The following is a 14,523-nucleotide window of genomic DNA, read 5'->3' on the forward strand; positions in this document are numbered from 1 at the left end:
GGCATAGGGCCCCAAGCACTTAGGCCAAGGTCCACTTCTTTCCCAGGCACATTAGTAGGGAACTGGATTGGAAGTGGAGCAGCCAGGACTCAAACTGGCACCCACACGGGATGCCAGCATTGCAGACAGTGACTTTACTGGCTATGCCATGGCAACAGCTTCCTCTTTTATTTTTTATGGATTAATTTATGTGTTTCAAAGTCAAAGTTACAGAGAGAGGGAGAGAAGGACAGAGAAAGATATGAAATATTTTTAAATGGAAAACCAAGTCTCTTTTAGAAGCTAAAATATACTTTTGTGAGGAAATGAAAGAAGACATATCTCTCTGTACAAACACAACAAATTTGATTCATATTGATCATTTTTCATAATTCAGCATATGAAAGTACATATTGGGGCTATGCGCCATGGCTCACTTGGTTAATCCTCCACCTGCAGCGCCGGTATCCCATTTGGGCACCGGATTCTAGTCCTGGTTGCTCCTTTTCCAGTCCAGCTCTCTGCTGTGGCCCGGGAGTGCAGTGGAGGATGGCCCAAGTGCTTGGGCCCTGCACCCGCATGGGAGACCAGGAGGAAGCACCTGGCTCCTGGCTTCGAATCGGCGCAGCGCCGACTGTAGCGGCCATTTGGGGGGTGAACCAACGGAAGGAAGACCTTTCTCTCTCTCTCTCTCTCTCTCTCTCTCTCACTGTCTATAACTCTACCTGTCAAATAAAAAAAAAAGCACATATTTACTTTTAAAAAGTTACTCATTTTCTACTCTGTCCTTTGACTACACCTTTTTAATTTTTTGTAAGTATAATTCTGTCTCACTAATGATTAGAAATGATCTTTTGATCCCAATATCTCTTCAAAAAGTAGCCTTTCCCTTTACCTAATTTGTGACCTGGCTAAGGCAAGGGGAGTTCCGGAAAGAGACCTGTGAATTTCAGACGAGAATCCTGATTTCAAGCAAGTATTAAGACAAATATTAAGTGTTCTTAAACTGACACCCAAAGAAGTTTCTTATAGGAAACAAAACATGTATCCCAAATCTTTTAAAGACATTGGTCAGGTGTCCTTACAGCCTGAGAAGTCTCACTCACTTAATTGAAATGTCAGATGAAATAGATATCCATATACTGAATTTGTACTTAAAACTCTTTGTAAATTTCTATATGGAGATGATTTCACCTAAAAATTCAACCAAATATTTGAAGAAATAAATTTTCTAGGTAGTCAAGTCAAGAAAATAAAGTAGAGTGAACACTCTCAACCTCATTTTAACCTAATGCCAAACTAAGACACACACATTACAAGTAAGAAAGCTGTGAGCCATTTTTGTCATGAATATAGATGCAGATTTCCTAAACAAAATATTAGCAAATAAAATCTGTCAATCAATAGAAATACTAATGCACTAAAACCAACTGGGCTGTATTCCAAATATGCAAGGTAGGTTTGGTATTAGAAACCCAGGCAAGGGGGCTGGCATTGTGGCACAGCAGGTTAAGCCACGACCTGTGATGCTGGCATCCCATATGGGTGCCAGTTCAAGTCCTGCTGCTCCATTTCCAATCTAGCTCCCTGCTAATATGCCTGGGAAAGCAGCAGAGGGTGGTTTGAGTGTTTCAGCCCAGGCCACCCTTTGGGAAACCTGGATGGAGTTCCAGACTCCTGGCTCAGCCTGGTCCAGCCTGCAGCCATTTGGGGAGTGAACCACTGGATGGAAGATTTTCTCTCTCTCTCTCTCTCTCTCTCTCTCTCTCTCTCTCAACTCTTCCTTTCAAATAAATAAATGAATCTTTAAAAAAAGAAAAGAAATAAAGAAATCTAGTCAAGATAATCCATCATAATAACAGGATAAAAAATTGCATGATCAAATAAGTTAATGGAGACAAACCTTATGACAAAATCCAACATGTATTCATCATGAAAAATGCCAGCAAACAATAAATAGAACCTCAACCTGTTGAACAGCATTTACAAATACGAAAAACTATAGTTAACCCCATAGTTAATAAAGAACCACTGAACACTTTTCTTCCAAAAAGGATGACAAGGAAATTATATCCTCACTTACCATTCCTATTCAAAATAGTACTGGAAGTCCTAGACAGAGTGATAAAGCAAGAAAGGGAAATAAAAGACATACAGAATGGAAAAGAAAACAATAAAACTGTCCATAGTGGAAGATGAAAAATTATTTACTGAAAAATGCAGCAGACACTTTTTTAAAATAAAATACACTATAACTAATAAATGAATTTAGTAACATCATAGGGTACAAAATCAGTAGACTGTGATGTCAATAAAAGGAGGCCTCCTCTCCTTTGGGAAATGAATATAAGAAAGTCAAAACTTTAAAAAATTTGTAATTTTTCCAAAATAAATAAGGAGAAATATAACAAACCTGTGTCTGAATCTGTATGCTTACAATTAATACATTCTCATGAAATAAATCAAAGAAAAAACAAGTTGGAAGAGAAACCATGTTGAAACATTGGGAGATTCGATCTGAATTTTCATGTAATTCTTATAAAAATCAGCAGTTGATTCCAAAATGTGGAAAGGTAAAGTAACTAGAATATAAAAATAGTTTTGAAGAGGAGGAAAAAAGAGGAATCATAATCCTTTTTAAAAGACTCTCCATATATCTACAATCAAGACATTGTGGTACAGGATGAAGGACATGGAATAAAATAAAGAATATAGAAAGAACCCCCCCAAAATTATGCCTATGTATTATTGAAAAAGTTGTTAAAGTCATTTAATAAATAAATAGTCTCTTCACCAAATGGTCTTCAAACAATTGCATTTCCATAGGCAAAAAAGGAGAAAAGAATCTTGACCTAAATTTCACATTATATTAAAAATTAACTCAAATGGAGAAAATATTTAAATGTAAAATGAAAGATTATGTAACTTTTGGAGTTAAGCATAGTGGAGCATATTCACGACTTGGGTTATGATGCCACACATGGCTCCAAAAAGATCCACAACAGAAAACAAATATTTAGATTTCATCAGAATAAAAAATGCTCACAAAAAAACCTTTATTAAGATGAGGAAAAGACAAGCTTCCAACCAGGAGACAATATTTGCAGAGTACATATCTGCTGAGGGACTCATATTTAGAATATACAAGTAGGGACCAGTGCTGTGGCACAGCGGGTTAACGCCCTGGCCTGAAGTGCCGGCTTCTTATATGGGCACTGTTTCTAATCCTGACTGTTCCTCTTCAGATCCAGCTCTCTGCTATGGCCTGGGAAAGCAGTAGAAGATGGCCCAAATCCTTCAGCCCCTGCACCCGCGTCAGAGACCCGGAAGAGGCTCCTGGCTCCTGGCTTCAGATTGGCCCAGCTCTGGCCATTGCAGTCATTTGAGAAGTGAACCAGCAGATATAAGACCTACCTCTCTCTCTGCCTCTCTTCTCTCTGTACAACTCTGACTTTCAAATAAAAAAAAATAAATCTTTAAAAAAGTAGAATATACAAGTAACAAAACAACTGTGAATAAACATTTTATCAAAGAGGATTCACAAATGGAAGCAACAGAAGCACAAAAATAGGTTTAACATCATCAGACACTAAGGAAAAATAAACAAAAGCCACACTGAGACACCACTGTACACAACAGAATGACTGAAATTTATATATAAATCTCTCTCTATGTCTCTGTCTCTCTCTGTCTCTTCTCTCTCGCTCTCGCTCACTCACTTGCGTGCACACACACACACACACAATACTAAGTGCTCTTGAGGATAATGAACAACTGAATCTCACTTATTTCCATTGGAAATGCAAAGTGGTATAACCACTCTGCAGATTGCTTACAAAGCTTGGCAGGTTCTTTTACAGATAAACATAAACTTACCATACAATCTAGCAATCATAATACTAAATATTTATCCAAGGGAAACAAAGCTATATATTTACAGAAAAATCAGTATATGAATATTCATATCAATTTTACTTTTTAAAATAAACCCATATTTGGGGCCAGTGCTGTGGCGTAGTGGGTAGAGCCGCCGCCTGTGGTGCCGGCATTCCATGTGGGCGCCTGTTTGAGACCCAGCTGCTCCATTTCTGATCCAGCTGTCTGCTATGGCATGGGAAAGCAAAAGATGGCCCAAGTCCTTGGGCCCCTGCACACATGTGGGAGACCCAGAAGAAGCTTCTGGCTCCTGGCTTCTAATTAGCGCAGCTCTGGGCATTGCGGCCATTGGGGAGTGAACCAACAGATGGAAAACCTTTGCAGAGAGACAGAGAAATACAGACACACAGAAGGAAGGAGCGCCCATCAACTGGTTCACTCTCCAAATGCCCACAATAGCAGGAGTTTGGCTTAGGCCAAAGCCAAAAGCCAGGAACTAAATGAAGGCCTCTTCTATGGATGGTAGGAACCCAGTCATCTGAGCCACCAGCATTGCCTCTCAGGGTCTACATTAGCAGGAAGTTGGAATCAGGAGCCAGATCTGGAGATTGAACACAGGTACTTTGTTAGGGGTTTGGGGCTTCCTGACCAGCATCTTAGCTGTTGGACCAGTTTTATTTTTATTAGCCCTAAACTGGAAAAAAAATCCAGATGTGCTTCAATGAGTGAAGAGATAAACTGTGGTATACATACAATAAAATACTTATTAACAAAAAAGAGTGAACAATTATGCAACTATCTTGACTGGACTTCAAAGGTGTTAAGCCAAGTGGTTAAAGCCAGTTTTAAAAGGTTGCATGCTATATGACTTGATTTATATAATAGTCTCCAAAAACCAAAATTATAAGTATATATGAATTTAGTTATATATTATATGTGTATATAAATAAATATAATGATAAAAATATGGTACTTTTTTAAAAAAAGAATTGGGGAACTGGCGTTGTGGCATAGCAGGTAAATCCGCCACCTACAATACCAGCATCCTATATGGGCACCAGTTCGAGTCCTGGCTGCTCCACTTCAGATCCAGCTCTCTGCTATGGCCTGAGTGGCAGTAGAGGATGGCCCAGGTCCTTAGGCCCCTGTACCCCTGTGGGAGACCTGGAGGAATGGCTCCTGGCTTCAGATCTTTGGGGAGTGAACCAGTGGATGGAAGACATCTCTCTATGCCTCAGCCTTTCTATAACTCTGCCTTTCAAATAAATAAATGCATCTTTAAAAATGTATTATGAAGTATTATGAATATGGACAATGTTATCATTGGGGAAACCTGGATAAAAGTACCTGTGAATTCTTTAATACTTTTTTCAGTAGCTTATTGAGATACAATTTACATACTATAAAATTACCTACTCAAGATATATAATTAAAAGGTTTTTAGTGTGCTGACAGGGTTGTGCAGTCATCACCATAATCTAATTTTAGAATGTTTTTATACCCATCAAAAAGGAAACTCATTCCTATTGACAGTCATGCATTTCCTCACTCCAGACCTAGGGATCATTTAATCTACATTCTGTTTCTATAGAATTGAGTGTTATTGACATTCATATAAATTGAATAATACAATTATGTGATCTTTGATGATTGGCTTCACTTTATAGGTGAAAAGTTCATCTTTGTTGTGTTAATCATCAATAATCAATCTCTTTTATTAATGAATAGTAACTTACTGTAAGGATATGCCGCATTTTGCTTACCCATGCACCAATGATGAACATTGCCTATGAATAATGCTTCTTTGAATACTTATGTACTTTATGTGTACTGTGTTTTCATTTCTCTTGGATAGATACCCAGAAAGTAGAATTGCTGAGTCATATGAGGTTACTTTTAAAAGTTCATGAAAAGTGGGATTAAAAGATAAGTTTATTTTGGTGTAAAATTTTGAAATGTATGCATAGGTTTTTTCAAAATATGCATTGTCCATGAGCTTTTTTAAAAGATACATTTATTGACTTGAGAGGCAGAATTACAGACAGAGGGAGAGACAGAGAGAGAGGTCTTCCATCCGCTGGTTCACTCCATAAATGGCCACACTGGCTGGAGCTGAGTGGATCTGAAGCCAGGAGCCAGGAGCTTTCTCTGGGTCTCATACATGGGTGCAAGGTCCCAAGCACTTGGGCCATCTTCTACTGCTTTTCCAGGCCATCAGCAGAGAGCTGGATTGGAAGAGGGGCAGCCAAGATGGGAACAGGTGCCCACATGGGATGTCAGCGCCACAGTGCCAGCCCCCATGAAATTTTGAATACCCATTTATATGCATGCATTTCAAAAACTTGCACCAAAATAAATTTATCTCTTAATTAATTTTCCAAGATACACCTTGTATAGTAACTGTTTATTTAACATTTTAAGGAAATACTGGTTTTCCAAAGAGGCTGCACCATTTTTTACCTTCTCACTAGCAGTGTATGAGAGTTTTTATTTCTCCTAATCCTCCAAAACCTAGCATGTTTTATTGTCTGTTATTTTTATTATCATTTCTATGATTATCCTAATAAGTCTAAGGTAACATATCAGTGAACTTCTATTTACATTTCCCAAAGTATTAATGATGTTGATCATGCTTCCATAATTTTGAGAAAGTATATCAGATCCTTTGCCCATATAACATCTGGGTTATTTGTCATCTTTTTTTTTTTCAAATTTTTTTACAGGCAGAATGGACAGTGAGAGATTCAGAGAGAAAGGTCTTCCTTTGCCGTTGGTTCACCCTCCAATGGCCTGCAGCCAACGCACCGCGCTGATCTGAAGGCAGGAGCCAGGTGCTTCTGCTGGTCTTCCGTGGGGTGCAGGGCCCAAGCACTTGGGCCATCCTCCACTGCACTCCCGGGCCATAGCAAAGAGCTGGCCTGGAAGAGGGGCAACCGGGACAGAATCCAGTGCCCCGACTGGGACTAGAACCTGGTGTGCCGGCGCCGCTAGGCGGAGAATTAGCCTATTGAGCCACGGCGCCGGCTGTCATATTATTATTGAGGACTTGCAGAATCTTTCATGTATTCTAGATACAAGTCTCTTATCAGATACATGATATGCAAATATTTAATCAATCAATGAGGAGCATTTTTTCACTTTCTTGATAGTGTCATTTTATGCAAAAATTTTAAATTTATATGCAGTCAGTTTTTCTTTTTTTTTTAACTTTTATTTAACAAATATTAATTTCCAAAGTACAGCTTATGGATTACAATGGCTCCCCCCCATAACTTCCCTCCCACCCGCAACCCTCCCCTTTCCCTCTCTCTCCCCCCTTCCATGCACATCAAGATTCATTTTCAATTCTCTTTATATACAGAAGATCAGTTTAGCATATATTAAGTAAAGATTTCAACAGTGCACCCACATAGAAACACAAAGTGAAAAATATTGTTTGAGTACTAGTTATAGCATTAAATCACAATGTACAGCACATTAAGGACAGAGATCCTACATGAGGAGTAAGTGCACAGTGACTCCTGTTGTTGATTTAACAAATTGACACTCTTGTTTATGGCATCAGTAATCACCCTTGGCTCTTGTCATTAGTCGCCAAGGCTATGGAAGCCTTTTGAGTTCATCAAATCTGATCATATTTAGACAAGGTCATAGTCAAAGTGGAAGTTCTCTCCTCCCTTCAGAGGAAGGTACCTCCTTCTTTGATGACCTGTTCTTTTCACTGGGATCTCACTTGCGGAGATCTTTCATGTAGGTTTGGGTTGGTTTTTTTTTTTGCCAGAGTGTTTTGGCTTTCCATGCCTGTAATACTCCTATGGGCTTTTCAGCTAGATCCGTGTGCCTTAAGGGCTGATTCTGAGGCCAGAGTGCTGTTTAGGACATCTGCCATTCTATGGGTCTGCTGTGTATCTCGCTTCCCATGTTGGATCGTTCTCTCCCTTTTTTATTCTATCAGCTAGTATTTGCAGACACTAGTCTTGTTTATGTGCTCCCTTTGACTCTTAGTCCTATCATTATGATCAATTGTGAACAGAAATTGATCACCGGGGCAGTCAGTTTTTCAATATTTTAAATTGTGTGTATTCTGGTGTATGTCTGATAAATCCATGACTAAAAAAAGACCAGGAATATTTATTCCTGTGTTTCCTTCCGAAAATTATATTTTCTTCTTTTCCTACACAGAATTCTCTTGCCCACCCCCCTTTTTGACTTTTGCTGCTTCTTTTATTTGCTAAAAGAGTTTGTGAAGAAATAGCATTCACATTTAAATGATACTTAGGATTCACCAGTAATCCATGTGGACCTGGGCACTTTTTGTGGGAACTTTTTAGATTTTATATGTTTGTTTGAGAGGTAGAATTACAGAGAAGAGAGAGAGAGAGAGAGAGAGAGAGAGGTCTTCCATCCACTAGTTCACTCCCCAAAATGGCTGAAGTGGCAGGAGCTGGGCCAATCCGAAGCCAGGAGCCAGGAGATTCTTCCAGGTCTCCCATGCGGGTGCAAGGGCCTGAAGACTTCGACCATCTTCTACTGCTTTCCCAGGCCATTAGCAGAGAGCTGGGTTGGAAATGGAACACATGGGATGCCAGTGCCACAGACAGAAGCTTAGCCTACTACTCCACAGCACCGGCCCCTCTGCTATTGATTTCTACTATTTCTACTGTGATGAGAGGATATGTTTGTAAAATTTCTAAATTTTTCTATTTATTATGGGTTATTTTATGGTATTTCCTATTGGCTATCTAAGAGACTGTTCCTTGTACACTTGAAAAGAACATGTATTCTGCTATTTTAGAGTTAGATGTCCTATAGACATCCTTTTTTTTTTTAGTATATTTTGTGTTTTATTGACTTCCTCTCCATTAATAAATATTTAGGCTATTTCCTACCTGTAATTACACATAGTTCTTAATTATTAATCTCATAATACATCTTTTCAATGGGTGCTAGCTTTTCTATGGGATAAATGGCCAGCGTGGAACAGCTGAGTCTAAGAATATGTGCCTTCTTCCATGTCCTTTTGAGTTTCTTCTGACACATTGCATCTTGGAGTTGCTTTTGTAAATGTGGTCTTTGCTTCCATTATAACTTCTAACTGGCTACTCTTCAAACACAGTGTATGAAAGCTATTCATTTTTCTTCTTTTTTTTTTTTTTGCTTTCAAACTTTTATTTAATGAATATAAATTTCCAAAGTACAGCTTATGGATTACAATGGCTTCCCCCCACAGCGTCCCTCCCACCCACAACCCTCCCCTTTCCCACTCCCTCTCCCCTTCCATTCACATCAAGATTCATTTTCGTTTCTCTTTATTTACAGAAGATCAGTTTAGCCTATAGACATCCTTTAAGTCTAGTTGGTTTATATTGTTCAAATTTTCTATACCCCTGTTGATATTTTGCCTACATATTTAAAGTATGATATTTAAGTTATTGACTATTAGTATTAAGTCACCTATTTCTTCCTTCATTTTTGTTATTTTTTGCTTCATGTGTTATATAAAGATATGTTTGTAATTGTTATATCTTCCTGATAGAGTGACACTTTTATGAACTCTAGCAATATGCTTGACCTAAAATATACTTTTTCTGATATTAGTATAGCCCCTCCAGCTCTGTTATGGCTGCTATTGCATGCCATGCCATTTTCCTTTCTTTTACTTTTAAAAAAAAATTTTAACTTATTTGACAGGTAGAGTTAGACAGTGAGAGAGAGAGACAGAGAGAAAGGTCTTCCTTCTGTTGGTTCACCCCCCAAATGGCTGCTACAGCCGGTGCGCTGCACCGATCCGAAGCCAGGAACCAGGTGCTTCTCCTGGTCTCCCATGCGGGTGCAGGGCCCAAGCACTTGGGCCATCCTCCACTGCCTTCCCGGGCCACAGCAGAGAGCTGGACTGGAAGAGGAGCATCTGGGACTAGAACCTAGAGCCCATATGGGATGCCGGAGCTGCAGGCAGAGGATTAACCAAGTGAGCCATGGCGCCAGGCCCATCCTTTTACTTTCAACCTCTGTGTATCTATAAATGAAGAATCTCTTTTTAAAATTTATTTTGTGTCTTTGAAAGGCAGAGAGACAGAAAAAGACCATGGATTCTCCCATCTGCTGGTACATTCCCCAAATACCTGAAATAGCTGGAGGTATGCCAGGAACCTGGAACTCAATCCAGGCTTCCCACGTGGGTGGCAAGGACCCAACTACTTGAGTCATCACCTGTTACCTCCTAAGATATGCATTAGCAGGAAGCTAGAATCAGAAGCAGTGCCAGGACTTAAACCCAGGTACTCTGATAGGGACTGTGGGCATCCCAGATGGTGTCTTTAATCACTATTGCAAATGCCTGTCCCAGTATGTCTTTTATAGACAGCTTAGGTAGGGTTAGTTTTTATTTTTCTATGCAGACAGTTGCTGCCTTTTTATTGAGTAGTTTAATTCATTCACACTTGATGGTAATATTGATACATTTTGAATTATGCTTACAGTTGTGCTTTGGGTTTCTATGTACCTGATGTCTTTTTTGTTCCTTTGTTCTTTTTTTTTTTCTGACTTTATATTAAGTAGATATTCTCTAGTGTACCTTTTTAATTCCTCTAATAAGTTCCAATACTTTTTAAACAATACTTATTGATTTATGTATTTGAAAGGCAGAATGATAGAGAGGAAGGGGGGGCACAACAGCCAGGTTGGGCCAGGTTGAAACCACAAGCCAGGAACTCCATCCAGATCTCCCACATGAATGGCAGAGGCCCAAGTACTTAGACTATTTTCTGCTACTTTCCCAGGTATATTAGCAGGGAGTTGGATCAGAAGCAGAGCAACCAGGACTGGAACCAGCACTCCAATATGGGACATGGGCATTGCAAGCAGCAGCTTAACCCACTGTGCCACAATAGTGGCACCAATTTCCAATAAATTTATGAATAACTTTTTAAATTATTACTTTGACTTACAATGTATGAGGGTAGTTCAAAATCATTAGAAAATGGAATTAAAAGGTTGAAGTCTGCATATAAGGGTTCTTCAAATAGTTCATAGAAAGTGTGCATTACACTAAAACTATGCATGGATTTAAAAATGTCTTTTTCCAAAATAAACTTGTCTTTTAATTACATTTGTACATGACCTTTTTGAAGTATCCTCATACTTGTCAACTTAAACTAGTTTAGGGGCCGGTGCTGTGGCGTAGCAGGTAAAGCTGCCGCCTGAAGTGCCGGCATCCCATTTGGGTGCCAGTTCTAGTCCCGGCTACCCCTCTTCCAACTCAGCTCCCTGCTATGGCCTGGGAAAGCAGTAGAAGATGGCCCAAGTCCTTGGGCCCCTGCACCCACGTGGGAGAGCTGGAAGAAGCTCCTGGCTCTTGGCTTTGGACCGGCGCATCTCTGGCCATTGCGGCCAATTGGGGAGTGAACCAGCAGATGGAAGACCTCTCTCTCTGTTTCTCTGTCTGCCTCACCTTCTATCTCTGTGTAATTCTAACTTTCAAATAAATAACTAAATCTTAAAAAATAAACTAGTTTAGGTTTTTGCTGTTAACTCCAATAAAAGAGAACATTTTAGCTTCATTACCACCCCTTCTTTCCTGTCATATTGTATGTTTTATACAGAAGCACATTAGAAATGCAGTGCTTCAATTATTGCTTTAAATAATTTTATGTCTTTTAAAGAAGGTAAGATAATAAAAGAGAAAAACATTTTCCAGAGTTTTTGATATTAATCTTATTTATAATTTCTCACTCTCTTGATTTATTCTGCTGGATTCAGGTACCATGAAGTATCATTTCTTTACTCTGATGTACTTCGTATCTGACCCCCTTTCTTCATGCTATTGTTACTAAACATACTGTATTTCTATATGTAATAGGCCAAGTATATAATCATATAGAATTCTATATAATACTTTCTTAAGTTAACTAAGAAATGCAGAATTACATGGTCTTTTATAATTATCAACATAATTATTTTACCAGAGTTCTCTGTTTTGATGTGTGGATTTGAAGTATTCTATGTTCTCCCTGTTTTCATTCTGAGGATCTGCTAGCATACTAGTTTCCTATGCTTCTCTAACAAATTGCCAACAACTCAGTGGCTTAAACAGCATACATTTATCATCTTACGTTTCAGAAAGTCTGAAGTCCATCCCGCAAAGGTGTCAGCACTTGGCTGCACTTACTTTGGAGGCTCTACAGGAAAACCTGCTTCCTCATTTTTTTCTAGTTTCTGGAAGTCTGCTGCATTCTTTGAGTTATGATCCCTTCTTTCCTCTTCAAAGTCATCACTCCATCCCTGTTTTCATAGGCTACAGGGATTAAGACAGGAACATCTTTGGTGCGCCATTAATGTGCCAAGCAACGAACTGTCTCAGTTTTTTTTGTTGGTTTGTTTTTCTGGAAATATATTTTGCCTTCACTTTTGAAAGATAGCTTTTTTAGATATAACATTTTTGGTTGAGATATTTTTAATTCCCTTTAAAAATATTCATGTATTTATTTGAAAGGGAGAGAGAGAGAGAGAGAGAGAGAGAGAGAGAGAGAGAGAGAAAGAGTGCATCTGCTGGTTTACTCCCCAAAATGCCCATATCAACCAGCCTGGACCAGGCCAAAGCCAGGACCCAGGAGCTTCATGTAGGTTTCGCACATGAGTGGCAGGAACTCAAGTACTTGGGCCATTGTCCCACTGCCTTCCCAGGTGCATTCATAGGAAGCTGGATCTGAAGTGTGAAGTATCAGGACTTTAGCCAGGCACTCCAATATGGGATGTAGGCATCCCAAGCACTGTTTAACCTGCTGTGCTATAACGTCTGCCCAGCATTTTTATTTCTTTAAGCACTTTGTATCTGCCACTGCCTCTGTGCTCTATGGTTTTCGACAGAAAGGCAATATTAGTCATATGGGGAGGAGGTTCCTTGTACATGATGAGCTGTTTGTTGCTGACAGTAGGGTTTTCTCTTTTTCATTTTCAGTAGGTTGGTTATGGTGTATGTGTGTGTGTGTGTGCACATATGGGTGTGTGTAACTCTCTGCATTTATCCTACTTCAATTTTATTTGGCTTCTTGGATTTATACGTATAAAATAGCCTTTCTACAATCTAATTGAGGAAGTTTTCAGTCATTATTTCTGCTCATGTCTCTTCCCCTTTCTCTTTTCTCTTTCTTTTTTTTTTTTTTTATTTGACAGGCAGAGTTAGACAGTGAGAGAGAGAGACAGAGAGAAAGGTCTTCCTTCCATTGGTTCACTCCCCAAATGGCCGCTACGGCCGGCGCTGTGCCCATCCAAAGCCAGGTGCTTCCTCCTGGTCGCCCATGCGGGTGCAGGGGCCCAAGCACCTGAGCCATCCTCCACTGCCTTCCCGGGCCACAGCAGAGAGCTGGACTGGAAGAGGAGCAACCGGGACTAGAACCTGGTGCCCATATGGGATGCCGGAGCTGCAGGCAGAGGATTAACCAAGTGAGCCACGGCGCCGGCCCTTCTTTTCTCTTTCTTTAACTGTTATTTTGTACATATTAGTATGCTTCCTGGTGTTCCTCCTTTCTCTAAGACTGCTCATTTATCTGTATTATTTATTTTATTTTATTTTATTTTATTTATTTATTTGAGAGTTAGAGTTACAGACAGAGAGAGGGAGAGACAGAGAGAAAGGTCTTCCATCTGCTGGTTCACTCCCCAAATGGCCCAGAGTTGGACCTATCTGAAGCCAGGAGCCAGGAGCTTCTTCTGGTTCTCCCACGTGGGTGCAGGGGCCCAAGGACTTGGGCCATCTTCCACTGCTTTCCCAGGCCACAGCAGAGAGCTGGATGGGAAGTAAAGCAGCAGGAACATGAACTGGCACCCATATGGGATGCTGGCACTGAGGGCAGAGGCTTAGCCTATGATGCCACAATGCTAGCCCTTATCTGTATTCTTGTTTCTATCTATTCCTTAGGTTAGAAAACCTCTATTGATATGTCTTGAAGTTTTCTTATTCTTCCTCCTGAAATCTGAGATTTGCTGTTGAGTACCCACTGTGACTTTGAAATTTTAAAAAAGATTTATTTATTTATTTATTTGAAAATTGGAGTTACAGAGAGAGATGGAGAAAGAGAGAGAGATCCTCCATTGGCTGGCCGACTCCCCAGATTGCCGAAATGACCAGCACTGATCCAGGCTGAAGCCAAGAGCCAGGAGCTTCATCCAGGTCTCCCAAATAGATGGCAGGGGCCCTAGCACTTAGGCCATTTCTACTGCTTTTCCAAGCCATTAGCAGGGAGCTGGATTGGAAGTGGGGCAGCCAGGACTTGAGCTGGTGCCTATATGGCATGCCAGTGTCACAGACAGTGGCTTTACCCACTATGCTACAATGTGGGTCCTATCTTTTCAGTTGTTACCTACTTTTTAAAGATTTATTTACTTATTTATTTGAAAGACAGATCATGAGAGAGAGAGAGAAAGAGAGAATATGAGAATATTAATTTGCAATCTGCTATCTTCCACTGCCTTCCCAGACAACTTAGCAGGGAACTACATAGGAAGCAGAGCGGCTGGAACTTGAGTCGGTGCTTCAATATAGGATGCCAGTGTTGCAAGTGGCAGCTTAACCCACTGTGCTACAATGCCAGCCCCAAAGTGACTGCACTTGTTGATTCTGGAGTTTTACTTCTGTTCTTTTAAAAATAATTTCTACTTATTGATTTTTTT

Source organism: Oryctolagus cuniculus, chromosome X (assembly GCF_051225735.1).
Source record: "Oryctolagus cuniculus isolate XC-2025 breed Fujian yellow rabbit chromosome X, ASM5122573v1, whole genome shotgun sequence".
In the NCBI taxonomy this organism is placed as follows: Eukaryota; Metazoa; Chordata; class Mammalia; order Lagomorpha; family Leporidae; genus Oryctolagus; species Oryctolagus cuniculus.